Source organism: Peromyscus leucopus, chromosome X, assembly GCF_004664715.2.
Source record: "Peromyscus leucopus breed LL Stock chromosome X, UCI_PerLeu_2.1, whole genome shotgun sequence".
Classification (NCBI taxonomy): Eukaryota; Metazoa; Chordata; class Mammalia; order Rodentia; family Cricetidae; genus Peromyscus; species Peromyscus leucopus.
Window position 1 is genome coordinate 102,458,657 of NC_051083.1, and position 18,859 is coordinate 102,477,515.

Here is an 18,859-nt window from a genome sequence, read left to right on the forward strand (position 1 = left end):
AGGAATCCAGTCCTTAAGAAAGACCATCTCAGGCCGGGCGGTGGTGGCGCACGCCTTTAATCCCAGCACTCGGGAGGCAGAGCCAGGTGGATCTCTGTGAGTTCGAGGCCAGCCTGGGCTACCAAGTGAGTCCCAGGAAAGGCGCAAAGCTACACAGAGAAACCCTGTCTCGCAAAACCAAAAAAAAAAAAAAAAGAAAGACCATCTCAGGAGCCACAGAGAACAGTCAGCCAGACAGGAATGCAGACATTACCAATTAAAGGAATAAGGTTCTGGACAATGAAATATAGTAGCAAAAAGGGGACCCTGGATAAACAAATCACAAGCCAAGACTGAGGTTTGATGCCCTTCAGGAGCCTCTTTTTCAATCCAATTCTATTTCCCATTACAACTACTACCACCACCACCTTACCAGAACTGCCATGCATCCAATAGGAAAAAATGATACAACCTGCTGCATATAGCAAATCTGTACATGAGAATACACAGTGACGATGTAAGGAGGGAGGTCAAGAAGAGAAATTAAGGGATGGTTTTAAGCGAGGATTGTGCAGTCTCAAAATACCTTCTGGTGTGAAACTCCCTCTCCCTCCAACCTCACTTCATCCTGCCCCATTGTTTGCTCCGATATACTGCCAGAAATTACAGCCATTACAGGTTTATGTGAGCTAACCAGAAGCCTGTCAAAATTATAATAACTATAGCTTCCAAGATGAGGGGGTTGTCAGCTATTCACACATTAGTGTGAATTAGTTCAACCAAGTCTCTTCAAATAGCAAAGAGCTTTTGCCCTGAGGGACTGAAGCTGGCTGGACTATGAGAAAGACTTCTATAACCCTGGCAATATTAGGCAGGGTGTTATTACAAGAATGTTAGCAGAACAAAGGGACTTTGGAAGATAGTAGAAATCAAGGAAAGGGGTCTCAGTAGGTAAGGACCCTTGCTGCCAACCCTGATAACCTGAGATCTATCTCTGGAATACACATAGTGAACTGACTTGCAGAAGTTGTCATTTGACTTTCACAAGTGTGCAATGGCACACACACACACACACACACACACACACACACACACACACACACCCCTACACAGATAATCATATTTATATATTTAGGAATACATACACACATACATACATACACACATACACACATATGTAACAACAAAGAAAAAAAGCCATTAATTTGAAATATAGCAAGGGGATACTATGTGTGACAATATGGAGGGAAGAAAGGGAAGGGAAAAATAAATAGAAAGTGCTGTAGAAGAGGGAGACTGGATGTTGCAAAAAGCATACAAAAACAACAAAGCTCAACTTCTTCCACAACTCTGGCTTCTGGTCAAAAATCTAACACATCTTTCCTGAGGCTCTGCTTCTGCATAGCTCTGGGGTTCAGGCTGGTACTGTCCAGGGGGTACACCGACTATGTAAGTAGATTAACTACAGTAATTGTAGTTATTGTATGAGGGCTACAAATTTCACCATCATAGATGTGATATGTAATGTTCAAAAAATGGATCTGCAAGTAAACCTTTAGAACAAATTCCAAAAAATCCCTTGTACAGATTGTGTATGACCTCCTGTTTTCACAGAAGTTCTGCCTTTTCTTACATTTCAAATATAATTTGGTTACTCTAAAGATAAACAAATGGCATATTCTAAACTCTTCCAGCACTTACCACATATGTGCAGCTGTTTTTCCTCATATGTGTTCACTGCAGTATTCTAATGAAGACTGTAAGCCAACTACCTACAGGCGGAGGTCCTTCATTCAGCTACTCAAGAATTTAATAAACATCTACTTTGTTCCAGGGGCTGTGCTTAGGCTGGTACATCAATACTGAATAAATTCAGGTCCCCATTTCAATGTGATAATGGCCAAAGGGACATGAGATGTGAAATACATGCATTAGGCTCAAGGTGACATAAATGAACATCAATAGCCTTAACTGTACTAGGGCAGGAAATCAGAGAACACTTCAGAGAGATGACATCTGTGAAGTATATTTATAAATAAGCAAGAGCATGTAAAGCATCAAGTCAGAGGCGAGTAGAGAGCAAGGAGGATGCAGCACTAGTCAGGGCACAATTCCAACTGTGACTAAATCAGGTCAAAATAAGACAGTAGTATTGGAAGATAGTCAAAGGGATTTTTATGAAAAAGAATATACAAGTCTCATTAGCTAATGTTTATCACTGACTATGTGCCAAATAGTATTAAAAGTGTTTCACCCACTTGATCACTGAATTTACTTAATCCTTATTATATCCTTATAATGTAAGTTTTGATAATATTCTTTCTAAAATACAAAACTAAGACACAGAATAACAAAACAACATGACTACAGTTACATGCTATATAAATATTGGACCTAGAATTTGCATCAAACCAGTCTAGCTCCAAAAGTCATATATTCATAAGTCCCTGGTATATTATCTCCATATATGAGGGGATAAAGGAGAGCTGGAATCTAGATGACGTCCAGTTTACTGATAGAGAAAAAGGTAGAGGTAGAGGGGTCCTAACAGAGCAACAATACCTAAATTAAGTTGAGGGTCTTCCCCTTCAGTTTATTTTCTCCATATTGTATTGCTAACCAAACAGGTACCTTATTATGAACTCACTTTGTCCTCTGTTCAAGAACTTGGCACATTCCGATTCTTGGAATTATTGATAAGCGTGACTTATCACCCTTCTTAGGATGAGAGCTCCAAAGGCAAAAACTACGCCTTTGTTCAGTTTTGATGAGCTGAAACTAATGTTCAATATGTACTCATTAAAAATAAATTCTCTTGAGCACAGAAAACAGTGTTTCTTGAAGTTTCCATTTTTCAGTCATCCGTGACTTGTCTTCATTTGTCATCTCAGTGGAAACTTTATTGTTTACTTTTGTTTTAAATCAATACTAAAACTGAACATTTTAAAACAAAAATCCCTGTGACTGTGACTAGAAAATGGATATAATTTACCACTGATAAAAACAACTTGTCAAAAGAGATAGACAGCTCCTATAACAGGTAATATTTGTGAACAACCTAACATCATCACACATAGTACCACACACACCAAACTATTGAACATCTTTGTTGGTAGTTGTTGTTTTTTTTTTTTTTTGAACTGACAGTCATATGAAATAAAATTAATGACTTAAGTGAACACTTTCGAGGCATCTACTATATTCAGAATGTTAGGGAGCCACTTCACCAAAGTTGTTGCAAACTAAATTTATTCCCCCAGATAAAATTTATATTCATGAAAGATTTGCTCCCCATCACCAATTTTCACCTGTTGGCTATAGTGAACAGGGCTGCCTTCACATGAGCATACATTTGTTTGAGCATTAGTTTTCGAGCATTAGTTTTAAATTCCTCCAGAGATACACCTAGACATGGTATTTCTAATTCATAAGGTTCTATGATGACCATTGGAAAGACTGAATCTCTTTGTGTAGGTTTTGGATAGCTTTCTTTGTATGTTTGTATGTTTCAAAGAAGCACTGTTATTCAAAGTTTTCACACCAAAATGTGTTTCTATATGTATGACATGCAAAGAAAAACATCATTCTCATTATGCTTGTAAAAATGTCAAATTATTTCATTTTTTGTTGGATACTGGTTTCGCATACAATTGATTTTTATAGAACAGCAGCAAATAATTTGAACAACTAGTTAATATTGTCTTCATATACAATCAAAGGATACATCAATGAGTTCATCAAAACCATCCCTTAATATCACCATATCCCTCATAGCCTAGGTCTGCTTATTTTTTTTAATTCAGTTTTTATTTACTGAATCATGATGACTTCAAACAACAAAACAGAAAAAATAACCCACAGATCTGGTTATTCCACTTCACAATTATGTATACTATAAGAGACTTTTATGTTTCTTTTAATATAGGAAGGTCTGAAGTATCCATGCAAACAATGCAGAAATGCATTCTTGGGCATGCCAGAGCATTGCACTAGTGTAGTGGTACCTGCTCTAGTCTTAAGCAATAACATCCATCAAGTCATAAGTGTGATACAGCAGGGTTTTCTTCTAGTAATCATTAAAATAGAGAATCTATTCAAATTGTGCTTTCTATATCCAGTGCAAAACACAGCATCTGCTAGAAACCTCTGCTCTAATAGGAGCTATCCTCATGTATTGCATTACCATCAAAAAGGAAGCTAAAATCTTATCTTCAAACTATCAATGCATGGATTCATATCTCTCTGAGAAAATGTGGACATCCTTTCATTTAACAGGACACTTTGGTTCAAATAATAATCACTAATTTAAATTGCATGCTCCATTTATTCTATGTACAACCAAGCATGTCATCCTCTAGAATATTCTTCATCTTATGGCAAGTATAATTTAATTTTTATGGTATACAGACTATCATAAAGTCTTTGCATTTACTCTTGTTTTGAAGTAAAACAAAATTTAAACCATTTTTGAATACAAGTGTCCATTAATATATACAAGTAGTATAAATTTGAAAAGCTACATTAAAAACTAAATTTTCTATGTGAAGACACAAATCTGACCACAAGCAAAATATTTTGAAAATAATTCCAAGATGATAAAATGATTATAAAACAAATATAAAGGTTAGTGTTTATAATATATGTAAAGTGCCTAACACAAGTCCCATGAACATCACAGCCATTTAGCAAATGACAGCTTAGATACTTCAAGATCAGGTGGCTTTTCTTGGAACTAAACCATGGATCCTGAGGCCATAATTAAATTCTAATTATGGGGTTTGCTTTAGTCTGATTTTCTCACCTATTTTAGCACCCAGTACATTCAATGCCACCTAATAATCCTATGTATTTTAATAAGTTTTATTAGGCTATAAGCATCCTTAAGTGTACCTCAAGGCTTTTAAAATAAATGGCAATTAAAATGTTAAGCACGTAAAAGGGGAAACCATCTATGTAATAAACACAAGTAATATCATCTTGCCTCTCTATAGCACCCTATTAATTACAAAACACATTTATATTTGTCATTTCATTAACTTATCATCTTTTATAGCTCTATGGTGCCAACAAGGAAGTTGAGACCCATGGAAGTCAAATGATAGTTTGCTATCAGCAAAGCTGGGACTAAGAATCAACTTAATAAAAAAGAGGAAACCAAATTTATAAAGACTGAGACAGATTGAAAAGAATAAGAACAGTAAAGTTCTTAGTATTAAAGGCAGTAGACATGGAGACAGAGACGAGAGACAAAGACACAACACATAGAGACCCAACAGAGAGAAATGCTTATCTTTCTGGGATTGTAAGACATCACCTTAAAGGAGACTTGAAATGTGTTATTTTGATCTAGTTCAACTACAAACACAATAAATTGGCTTAACCTCTCTTAGCCTAATTTCTGAAAGTTAAAAAAAAAAAACCCACGATATCCAAGTACTGGAATGGCATGAGAATGGAGTCATGATAAACTGATTAGTAGTACATAAAGTGAGTTCGAAGTACAAGAGTTACAGCTACCAGATGCAATGAGCCCACTTAAGACTTAGATTAAATGACCAAAGAAGCATCTTCCATGCAGGATGGTACCTATACTTTACTGGCGAGGACAAACATCTTGTTCAATGAAGGACATAGAAGTTTGTGTTGTTTATGCAGTAGAATTCCCCGAAATTTATGATCTGTAACATTGGGAACTCCTAGACAATATCCTACCAGAAGTACTCTGCAATAAATCTGCTGCTATGGACATGAGGAAAAAATACTGACTACTGGATGGAGAAGATAAACACCACTGAAGATGTCCAAGGAAAAGGCTGCTGAGAAAACAGACATCAGAAAACAAACCACTCCTTCCTGACCTAACTTTCCAGTACATCTATTGACACAACTTCGGTGGCTAAGTGGTAAAGAAAAGGAACATTTAAAAGGGCCCAGGGCCTTTTCTCAAAGAAAGAAAATAAGAAGGTTAATTTGAAATTGAAAGAGCATAAGTAACTGACACATGGTTTAGACAGAAAAGGTAGATAGTTTTTAAAGCAAGAAGCAATCCATCTATGTCAAATATTTGATTTTACCAAGTCCATTTTCTAGACAAACTTGCTAGGTCAAGAATTTTGCACCTCTATTGTTTTTATTCGATTACTCTATGCTATAAAAATAGTTCATCAAAATGACACATGCCAGTGTGTTCTTCCTCACCCCATAGTTGGTTCATAAGTACTAATTCATTTTATACTTGTGATATGAGGATTATTAGCTTCATGTAATGGAAAGGAACATAAACAACAAACAACGATGTTAGTTCACTTCGCTGTTTGACACTGCCATTCCTCAACACAGATTAGTCTTCATGCAGGGCCTTAAGTCTGTTACTCAATGTGGCCAAGAAAATGCAACCAAGAAGATCTTCTAAGCAAGAATTTATCCGTGTCAAAGAATCCCAACCATAATTAGATCCTGTGGATGTATTTAGCCTGCAAAATTACTTCCTAGTCCAATGCTCCCAAATACTGTAAGGTCACATAAATTTCATCTACCTAGATTAAACATATATTCAGGGAACATTGCAACACTTAAAATTATATACAACAATGCACTTCCTTTCAACAAAACAGAAAAGGGCATCTTTATTGGCTAGGAATGAATATGAAAGTAAAGTTACACTCACTTTAATAGCTTTCAAGGAAATGTTTCCCATGAGTTCACATTTTGTGAACCAGTCAAATTGAAAAAGAGAAAGCAGAAGAGAAAACAATTTACATACTTCAGGTTTTAAGTTACTTTTTTCCTCTCCACACAACCATAATTTTTAGTGTTTGACTTTCTCACATAATTTGTTGTGATGGTATTTATAAATAATGCCTTCGTGAAGTCAGATTCCATGCTTTGTTCATGATAAATTACACTTAATTCATTTACTTTTTCATTTGGCAAATACTAGTTGAGCAGCTAATCATGTGCAAGCCATAGCTATAGGTATTACAGTGCATAACAGAATCAATAATAGAAGAAAAGCAAAATGAGAAATTATGACAGCTGAAACCAGTAACACTTCAAAATGTAACAATTAGTATTAAAATTATTTGTACCATGTAATAGTTTACAACTATTTTGTGTACTTCAAGTCTTTATTGACATGTAAACATTTTCATGATATAACTAGGAAAGAGATAAAGGCACAATACACCATGTAATCAAGCAGTGTTCCTACTAAACATTCACTACATTCCAGGAATTTAACTGTCTTAGATATATTTCATTTAGTCCACACACATACATGTATAAGTATGCATGTCTACATACATATATACACATACATATATCCTATACAGTGTGATATTAGTTTAGAGATGAAACAGAATTTGAGAAGTAAAAGCACCTTCCATAGTTTACACAGATAGTAAAAAGCAGGGCTTGAGACCCCATTTCATCCTTATAACTTGTTGCCATTCAAAAGTGCATCAAAAGACTAGAAAGAACATACACTAAGGCCTTAATAAACATTATCTTTGGCTATTTTGTTACTTTGCATATACACTTTCTCCATGTGTTACATAATATGGTAATGATAAACAATAAATATGTGTTACATAATGCATGCAGTCTACCATCCCAAATGACAGAAAGTGGGAATAATAAACTTTTAGCCTGAGATTCAGGAAAAAGGTTTAGGTCTGATATGTGATATTATCAACACACAGGCAAAGATTAACAGGATGGCTATGGATGAAATGTATAAGATGAATGTTAGAATATGATCCAAATTATGAATAGCATAAGATGTGGTAGAAAAAGAGATATCTAGTATCATTTTTTTTTCTCCCTAGGAACAGAAAAACTTTGTTTGTCCTGGAAAATTCCTCTAGATGATAAAACATGCAACATTATTAAAATGTACATGCCATTTGTATAAAAATATATAGCCTTTCAGTGATGGGAAAATATAATAATTTGGATCTATTGTAAGATCTTGGAGCAATACTAGGATATAACCAAAATTCACATGATTTCTAAAGGAAAATGAGCCAACTGTATGAAAAGCAAATGGCCTCAGTATTTTAGGTTTTATCCTCTGTCTGTATCCCTCTTCTAGGAGAATGCTTGACTTAAAATCAAAAGCACAAAAATGTGTTCACTCCAGTTTAGAAACATAAATCATGAAAAAGTAATAGGCCAGATCTTTGGTAAGTAATAACTTTATTAAATTAATTTTCTATAAAGTTAACCAAATATGTTTGTATTTAGTGCCCACCATGTACTTATAGGTATGAGTCTAGATTATAACTCAAAAGGAGGGGCTATATTTCCAGCTTTCATATTTTACAGATGTGCACACTTTGAAAATAATAAATGCTGAATATTTTAAAATATCACATGACTTCATTCCTAGCTCTGTGTTCATCTGACATCATATACTATTACAAAAGGATTACTAACATAGTTGTTTCACTCATTAGAAATTTTCTCAGATGAAAATCAAAGGAAAGCCGGGTGGTGGTGGCACATGCCTTTAATCCCAGCACTCCGCAGGCAGAGGCAAGCGGATCTCACTGAGTTCAGAGGCAGGCAGATCTCTCTGAGATCAAGGCCAGCCTGGTCTACAGAGGGAGTTCCAGGACAGGCTCCAAAACTACAGAGAGAAACCCTGTCTCGAAAAACCAAAAAAATAAAAAATAAAAAAAATTAAAACCTGAAAAATAAAAGAAAATCAAAGGACTATTAAAAGCTTGTCCAAATGTTACAATATACTAGCCTTGTGGAAAAGGTCCATAAACATAAAAAAAAAATCACAAAACAGGACTCTAAATTAAAGTGGAGGAACTAACTACTGATCCTTAATAGGTTGATACAAAAATTAAATCAAATCTTATGTATAAGGCAATTAAACTCACAAGCTCAATCTGAACAGGAAATTAGGAACCTGAAAAATTAGAAAATTAATATAAAAATATAAATTTCACTTACACTAAAAATTTTGTGAGAATTTGCAATTTAGATAAGTTGCTTAAATTGTATTTATAGATTATGTGAGGCAACTCTACTGTCTAAGGCAGGCAGGCATCCTGGAATCAGATCTAAGTAGATAAAACAGTCTAGTTCTAACACAGAAACGTGGTAGGGGAAAAGTGACTACATATTATACCAGCTAAAATATCTGAGCCCCACAGGAAAACTGTGAAAAAGAATTGAAAACAAAACACACACACAAACAAACAAAAACAAATCTGAGCTATTTCTAGAATTTAAATTATCTCACATCACTTCTTAAGATTGTCAACATCTAGTTTCTTAATTATAGTGATAGCTGATTCTAAGAAATACATGAAAACCACCTTAAACTGTCTATCCAAGCAAAATTACTAGCAACAAATGACTGCATCAGTGCTCCAATTTCTGTATTTATTGCTCACCAACTGTGTACAAACTCCCACATTATATACTATAAATGACATAAAATGCATTTGTTAAGTCATTCATGCTCTGAAACAGTTCAATTAACAATGTCATAGGTATCAACAAGCTCAAATTACTTCAAGGTGAAGATAAAAGTCATGCAATAAATGTATTAAACAAGTCAGAAGCCAGGAGACCCTCTTGGACCATCTGGCTGATCAGAGAGCATCACATTTGATGTGAGTATGGAAAAATAGGTTGCATTCTGACAGAAACAAAAGGACAACCTTGGTGGCATTGCCATGCTGTGAATTTCAAAATTCTTCTAGTCCAGTTTGCCACTGAGTGTTTTCAAACTTAACCTAAATATTCCACAGTCCATTCTTTCAATTCCACTGCCATCCATTGTGGTCTTTCACTTCTCACTCTGGCTGCTACAGATAGGCAGTTGGTCTCATAAAATCTCCAACTCTCCTTCCGCAAATAACTTATACAGGTATCAGTTCTCTTTGAAAGCTTCAGGAAGTAGTTTGCGGCACATTCACACCCATACAACACAACACAATGCAATACAGCACATGCAGCAATTGCTTCACACATCAAACTTTTAACTTGGCTTCTACCCACCTCTTCTAATCCTCTTTATTTTTCCCTTGACAGCAAAAATCATTAACTTTTTTCCCTTATAGCTTCATGAATATGTTTCGGATTTGCATGCTCTACTGCACAGCAGTGAAAGATGAGATTAAACAGCAGGCATTTTCCTAAACTTAAGAGAAAGGTACAGAATCTATACAATGATCTAGGGAGAATTTATGTTTGACCGGCAGTTTTAGTATGGTAATTAGATCATGGCATGTAATGTAAGTATTCTGCCTTACTTCTGAGAATTTAAATGTTAGGTTCACATAGGTCCTATGAGTTGTAGCTGAGATTATTACTAAATATTTATGCTTTGCAGTTATTTTATGGGGAATGTTTTTCATTGGATCTCTGAAGTGGCCACTACTAATACAAATAAAAGATATTGTTATTTTAGTTTTTATTTATAAATTACTTTTTATAGTCCTTTATTGATTTTTTAAAATCTTGTATAACTTGGGGCTAGAGAGATGGCTCAGTGGTTAAGAGCATTGGCTGTTCTTCCAGAAGTCCTGAGTTCAATTCCCAGCACCCAAAGTGTGGCTCACAACCATCTATAACTGTAGTCCCATAGAATTCATTGCCTTCTTATGGTGTGCAAATGTACGTGTAGACAAAACACTCTTATACATAAGTAAATAAATATTTTTTAAAGTATTGTATAACTTTTATAGGTATATGAATATATTCTCTTCTAACATCTATTTATATCTTTTATGGTATACATTTAAGGTATATATCATGGTGTTTTAGTACATGTGGACATAGTGAAACAATTACTATTACTCAAATAAATGAACAGTTCCATCACCTTCCATATTTGTCATCTTTAGTGAAAGCTCCTAAAATCTACTCTCTCAGCAAATTTTAATCAAACACTACCTTATTAACTACTATTCTCAAGCTGCATTTCACATCTCTAGAACTTTGCAAACTACCTAAGTATAAATTTGTACCCCATGACCTACTTCTCCCCATTTCTTCTTACTCCCTGCCCATGCTTACTACTTTTCGCCAATGAGGTTGGTTGGTTGGTTGGTTTTTTTCCTTAGATCCCATAGGTAGATTGACATTTGTCTCATTTCACTTAGCAAAATGTCTCCTGATTCATCCAATGTTGTGGCAAATGGCTGTGTCCATTTTAAAAAGACTGGACACTATTCCACTGATTTTATATGTAACAATTCATTTGTTCATTATATTAAAGGTAGTTTTTCATCTCTTGGCTATTGTGAATGATGCTATAATGAACATGGGTGTAAAAGATAAGTTGTACATTTCATTTCCTCATATGCCAAACACAAGGATTTCTGAGTCACATAGTGTAATACATGGGTTTACTTATAATATCTACATCTTTTCTAAAACTTATCCTTTGGGTTTAAACACTTTCTGTCAATTTGTCTTTTCATTTTGTTAACTGCTTTGTCACAAAAAAAAGCATTTTTCAAAAGGATTTATTTCTTTTTATTTTATGTATATGAGTATTTTGTTTGCATGCATGTATGTGCACCACATGAATGCCCAGTGTCCTTAGAGGCTTGAAGAAGGCCTTGGATCCCATGGAAATGGAGCTGCAGATGTTAATAAGCAACCATATGGATACTGGCAACCAAGCCTGGCTCCTCTGTAAGTGCTTGTAACCACTGAGCCATCTCTCTAGCTCCCATACAGAACTTTGTAGTGTAGTCCTAACTAGTTTATTTTTGTTAACTGTTGCCTGAGCTTTTAGTGTTATATCAAAATCAATGCCAATGTCAACAATATCAAAGAGGGCTTTCTCTCCATTTCCATCTAGGAATTTTATTATCCTGGATCTTATGCTTAGGTCTTTAATCCATCTGGGGTTTATTTTTGTGATTGGTGCAAGATAAGGGCACAGGTCCATTCCTTTGAATGTCAACGTCTACTTTTTGCAAGATTATTTAGCATTCAAAAGTTGTTTATTTTTTCTCCATTTTTATGCTGGACCAAACTTACAGGTATGCATTAAATAATGGTGATGATGGCAGTTTCTGCTGCTTCTTAAAAACAATTGTTAGGTTTACCATCAAGAATTTTGGAATTACTTCAGACAAAATAGTTTTATATAATTAAAGGGAAAATTTGTACCTTTATCTTTTTAAGCGTTTTTTTTTCTTAAAATATCTGCTTTTTTTTCAAGTACTTTCAGCATTTTATGCTTTTCTTACAAGAAAAATATGTTGAAGGATGCAATGTTTGTATGAATAATTTTCACATTTTCTAAGTTCTGTGCAATATTATAACTTTCTTAACAAAAGGACTTAGTTTCTTCAAAAAATTCCATAGTGTGCCTGGTTTTGCTTTATTTAGAATTTAAAATTGACTCATAATTTGAATATGTATATGAGTCCCTTTTTCCTTAGGTTTTGATGAGTCTGAATAGTGCACCATTCTGAAATGAATTGAGTAGCTTCCCATCATTTTCTAGGTTCTAAATGAGTTTTTTTTAATAAAAAGAATTACTTTTTGATCAAAATGCTCATATTCATAACAAGAAAAGCCATAAGCTAGAGAAATCAAGTCGCTATGTTATCAGCTAGGGATCTTAACATCAGCTTCCTGAGCTTGACAAGATTTACCTCACCTTCCCATTCAAGTACCATGCCAATGACAACAGCATTGAACTAAGAATTGAAATTACAAAATGGTTTCCTTTTATACAGTGACATTATTAATTAATCTGATTCAATATGAAATTCAGGCCACATACATGCCTTTTATGATCAATAGTGTACTTATAATGTGAAAGCTAACACTCCATAATTTTCTAAAGAAAGCCTGAAATTGGAGAGGAGCAAAAATTCCTTGGGAAAGATGCAAAAACCACTAGTCACAATATTTGAAAATGACAAAATATAACTTCAAAGGAAAAAAGTAAATGTCTCACTGAAAGAACAAACTGAGGTCCTATATCCAATTTACAGTACCAGAAAGAAAAAAAAAGAAATAGGAAAATGGGAAGACAAGACTGCAAGTAAGCATGCACACTACATCTAACTCCATATCTAAAGTAAAGCAAAATCTTTGGAAAGTTAAAAAAGGAAACAACTCATTTTAATCAGGCAAAAGACATGAAAATATACTCAAAAGTGTGCAAATAGCTAACAAGCACACAAAAGACCAAATGATTGAAAATGAGAAAAATGTAAAGTGAAAACCTCAACTAGGAACCACTTTCTAGTCAGAGAAAGCCTAATACTAAATATATTAAAAGTTCTAAGAATAGCTAATATGTATAGGTGTATGTCCCAGCAATTTCATTCTTAGTCTTGTGTCTGTCATGGTATATATTTAAATTATTGTCCCAAAAGCCATGTGATAAAGGCCTGGTGGTAACTACTGGTAAACTGTTAGGATGCAGGAGGACCTAGTCAGAGAAAACTGGTCAGTTGAGATATGCCCTTAACGAGTATATTGGGACCCTACCCTTCACTCTCATTTTGCTTCCTGATGTCAATGAGGTGACACAATCTTCAGGTACTGTGATGTTCTAACTCACATGAGGCTCAAAGCAATGGAGCCAGCAGATCCCAAACTGAAACCTCTAAAATCATGATCCAAACAACATTCTCCTTGTTTGTATGTGTAAATGTACAAATTTATATGTCTGTACACGTTCATGTGTTTGAGAGTGGGTATGTACATGGTATATAGCACATGAGTAGTCAGAAGAAAAATGAGTGTCAGTCACTGCCTTCCATCTTGCTTGAGACAGGGTCTCTTTATGCCAGACTAGCTGGCCCATGAGTTTCCAGAATTTGATTGTCTCTACCTCCCATCTCTCTGTAGGAGCACTGAAATTACAGGCGTGTGCTACTGCACCCAGCTTCACAGGGGATTTGAACTAAGGTTCATACTTGTATGGCAAGTGTTTCCCCACTTAGACATTTCCTATGCTTCCTCTTTAATTTTCTAACTTATTTTTCCATGGCAACAAAAAGAGAAATAATATAATATCCAAGGGAAATGAGTACATATTCAAAATAAGAAAATTAAAGAAGAAATGTATCACTCATAGTATCATCTCATCTGCATAAAGATACTTTGACTTCTTCTGTTCCTATTTGTATCCCCTTCAAGTACTATATTGAATAGATATAAAGTGAGTAGACAACCTCGTCTCATTCCTAAATTTAGGGGAATTGCTTTGAGTTTCTCTCCATTTAATTTGATGTTGGCTATCTGCTTACTTCAAACTTCCCTTATTATGTTGAAGTATGTCCCTTATATCCCTAATCTCTCCAGGACTTTTTATCATGTAGGGGCATTATATTTTGTCAAAGACCTTTGTTTTTCAGTTTGTTTATATGGTGGATTATATTTATTGATTTATGTATGTTGAACCATCCCTGCATCTTTGGGATGACATCTACTTGTTCATGGTGGATTAAGTTTTTGATGTGTTCTTGGAATCAGTTTGCAAGCATTATAATGAGAATTGTTACATCCATGTCCATAAAGGAAATTTCTCTGTAGTTCTCTTTCTTTGTTGAATCTTTGTGTTGTTTGGGTATCAGGGTAAATGTGGCATCATAGTATGAATTAAGCAATGTTCCTTCTGTTCCTATTCTATGGAATAATTTGGAGTATGGGCATTGACTCTTCTTTGAAAATCTGGTAGAATTCTATGTTAAAACAATTTGGCCCTAGGCTTTTTCTATTTGGGAGACTTTCGGTTACTGATCCTATTTCACTAGGAGGGAGATATTGGTCTGTTTAAAATGCTTATCTGATCTTGATTTAAATTTGTTAAGTGGTATATATCATGAAAATTATCCATTTCCTTTAGGTATTTCCAATATGTCCAAATTAAAGTGAGTCTTTATGTTTCTCTGGATTTTCTTGTTATGCATCCCATTCCATTTCTGATTTTGTCATTTTGGATATTCTCTCTGTCTGACTTTTAGTTAATTTTGATAAGTCTTTTACAATATTACTGATTTTCTCAAAGAACCAACTCTTTGCTTAATTGATTCTTTGTATTGGTTACTTGTTATTGTTTCTATTTTATTGATTTCAGCCCTGAGTTTGATTATTTCTTGCTGTCTGCTCATTTTGAGTGTGGTTTCTTCTGTTTTCTAGAGCTTTCAGATGTGCAAATTTCTAGTATGAGATCTCTCCAATTTTTTTAATATAGGCACTTACTGCTATGAACTTGCCTCTTAGAACTGCCTTCATTGTGTCCTGTAAGCTTGGGTGTGCTGTATATTTATTTTCATTCAATTCTAAAAAGACTTTAATTTCTTTCTCAATTCCTGTCCTAATGAATTTATCCTTCAGTGATGAGTTGTTCAGTTTCCATGGGTTTGCAAACTTTGTTGTTTTTATTGTTGATGATATGAAGCTAATCTATGGTGGTCAAAAAACATGCAGGGCTTTATTTCAATTTTCTTGTATTTGTTGAGACTTGCTTTATGTCCAGAGAGAAAGATGATCTATTAGAATGATTTACAAGTTGTGGTCCAGCTAATACAACACTGACTGTCTATGGACAGAAAGTCTAAGAATACAGAAGTTGCTCAGTCTACAAGACTAGGTGTTTCAGCTGTTATTCAGTATACAATGGAATTCTGAAGAAGTAGGCTCTAATGTCAGTGAAGATAAGGACTTACTAGTAGCAAGGCAAGAGCAAGTAGGCAAAGAGCAAAAACTTTTTTCCTCCTATGTCTATATAGGATTCCAGTAAAAGGTATGGCTCAGATTAGATCTGGATTAAAGATGTGTCTTCCTGCCTGAATAGCTGGACTAAAGGTATGCTTCCTACGTCAAAGACCTGAATTAGAAGTAGATCTTCCTACTTCAAATTAAGCCAAAATCACTCTCATGTGTGCCCTCTATTTGGGGGTTTTTAATTAATTTCAGATGTAGTCAAATTGATAACCAAGAATAGCAATCACAACAGCTTTGATGGGTATAGTAGTCTGGACTGGCATCTGTGGTCTCTTAGAGTCTGTAGCACATGTCCAGGCCCTTCTGGCTTTCAGAGTCTCCACTGAGAAGTCAGGTGTAGTGGGTAGCCATTCCAGCTTGGATCTGGAAGTTCCAACCCCCATTGAGACTCTGGCAACTGTCACGCCTACGAGGCGGGGCCAGGGGAGGTGCCTGGAGACCTGAGATCTGGATGGGCTAGCGCTCTCTTGGTTCCGGGAACCTGAACGGTGGAGGTGGACCTAGCAGAGCTCCAGAGAACACTGCTGGACTGCAATACACCTTCCCCAGACCCCCACGACCTACCTATCCCTTAATTTGTAAGTTACCCACTAAATAAATCTTCCTTTTAACTACGTGGAGTGGCCTTAATAATTTCACCAATATCCAGGTGTAATTCTAATCGTTCTTCCTTTATATGCTACTTGATCTTTTTCCTTTGCAGCTTTTAATATTCTTTGTTCTGTATGTTTTGTGTTTTGATTAATATGTGCTGAGAGGAATTTCTTTTCTGGTTGAGTCATTCTGGTGTTCTGTTATGTTTCTTGTACCTTAATAGGCATCTCTTTCTTTAGATTAGGAAAATTTTCTTCTATGATTTTGTTGAAAATATTTTTTTATGCCTCTGACCTGAGTTTCTTCTCCTTCCTGTATTTCTACTGCTGGAGTTGGGGATTATGATAACAGGATGGGTGGGTAGGAAGTTTGTAGGAGAAGATCTGTGTGATCCACTGGAGAGGAGAGATCCACTTCATCAAGTGGTCTGCTACAGAATTGGAGGTGAGCCTGGGACATGAGATTTAGAGGTGAGAAAGGAGTAGGGATGATTCCCAGGCTACCTGCTTCCCTGGTAGGAGTGGCCTGCTGGTTCCCAGGGAATACCTGCTGGATCTGGAGGCTGTGATAAAGAACTGAGTGCACAAGTGTGGGGGGGGGCAGCGAAGTTTGGAGGGGAAGACTTGTTTATCTACTGAAAATGGGGGAAGGGGATAGAAGGCTGTAGCAGCTGGTCTGCTACCAGGCTGGGGATGAGACTGGGGGATTGGATTTAGAGGAGAGGAAGGAGAGGTGAAGATCTGCATTTAGCCTACCTGCTTCCTTGGCTGGAGTCTGCTCTGTCTTTTCACCAAACATGACCACAAATTACTTTTTATCATTTTACTTTTTTTTTTTTTTTTGGTTTTTCGAGACAGGGTTTCTCTGTGTAGCTTTGCGCCTTTCCTGGAGCTCACTTGGTAGCCCAGGCTGGCCTCGAACTCACAGAGATCCGCCTGACTCTGCCTCCCGAGTGCTGGGATTAAAGGCATGCGCCACCACCGCCCGGCTTATCATTTTACTGATTTCTATGTTATTGAGCAAATACATCTTATAGTCTCCCGGGACAAATCAGTATCACACCCTTCCAAAGATGATGATAGTGCACATCCCAATACATTGGCATCCTTTATGTGATTACTTAATGTTATATATGGGATTGTTATGTAAAATCCATTGTATACTATATGTCAAATAGCCATAACTTTGTATGCATTCCACTTCTGCCTTAACCATCCACATTTTTGTCTTACAATTCAACTGTAGTTTAAAATATCCCAGAATCACAAATTCATCATGACTCAATGATGAGGATATGTTCTGTGAAGTAAATCATTAGGTAATTTTATCAATGTGTACATAGCATATAGTAAATTCATACATTTATACAAACTTAGATGGTCAGTCACTAATCAAGAAACATTGTAAAAATATTCCACATGAGGCATACTATTTTTTTTTTTTTGATTTTTCAAGACAGGGTTTCCCTGGAGGCATACTATTTTATAGTAAACATTTTTATATGAATAGGATCACATTCTAAAATAATACTAAAAGTATAATATAATGGAATGCAACCCAATACCAGTCATTTATTATCATTACTAATTATTATGTTCTGCACACAACTATAATAAGGTAAACTTGTATACAACATGCAGAAAAATAGGTTCATTTCTATCACTCTCTTCACAAGCACACGAGTAATGAACTTTCCTATGTTATTAGGGTGACTACATAGGGTTTTTCACCTCCATTATAATCTTATAGGACCATAGTTGTATATGTGTCTATTATTAATGGAAATGATATATAGTGTATGATTTGCCACATTTTAATAATTGAAATGCCACACTCAGATTTCAATAAGAATAGCACTTACATGCCACTTACTATTTGCCAAGTCCGCCACCAACTGTGCTCTTCCTCTCTCCCCTCACACACATTACAAGCACACACATACCATAGTGGAGCTTGTAATGTAGGTATTATTGGCCCCACTTCACAGATGATGAAATTGAAGTTTAAAACAAATAAGAACACTTCTCAATACTGTACTCCTACCACACATAATAACCAGGGCATAGAAAATGATGTGGGACATACTATTCACAAAGTTTCACCCAAACTCTGCAATCAAACTACTAGGAAGAAGAAATATTCTTTCACACCTGCATAAACAAGTCCATTTTTCTTTAAACCATTAATTTAAATTCTTAGCCTGCCTTGGAGAGCTCTAAATGGCTCACAGTAACTCCCTGGAAAGCATATAACTGGATTTTAGTGACAGAAATGTATGCATAATCACAGGGAAGTACTATTTTAAAAAATCTTATTGGGACTTCTACTATTAAGCTATGAGTGTATTTATTCACAGATAATGTTTTTAAAACTAAAATTTTAAATCATAATCTCCAGTGGCTGTATGCCAGTTGTTCACACTTTATATCTATTGTGTTTTCTAGGTATGTTCTCTATTTTTCATTAGGTCAGAACACAGTGTTAATAATACTATTTATCTGGTTACTCAGTTATTCTCTTATTTAATAAATAATTCCTATTTTAAACTAGGCATTAA

General features: G+C 35.3%; 1 protein-coding gene across 3 annotated transcripts in view; it reads right to left on the bottom strand.

The window, feature by feature from the left end:
• Klhl13 (kelch like family member 13) overlaps positions 1-18,859 on the bottom strand; it is a 158,040-nt gene that overhangs the window by 77,546 nt on the left and 61,635 nt on the right. The gene's annotated exons all lie outside the window — the stretch shown is intronic.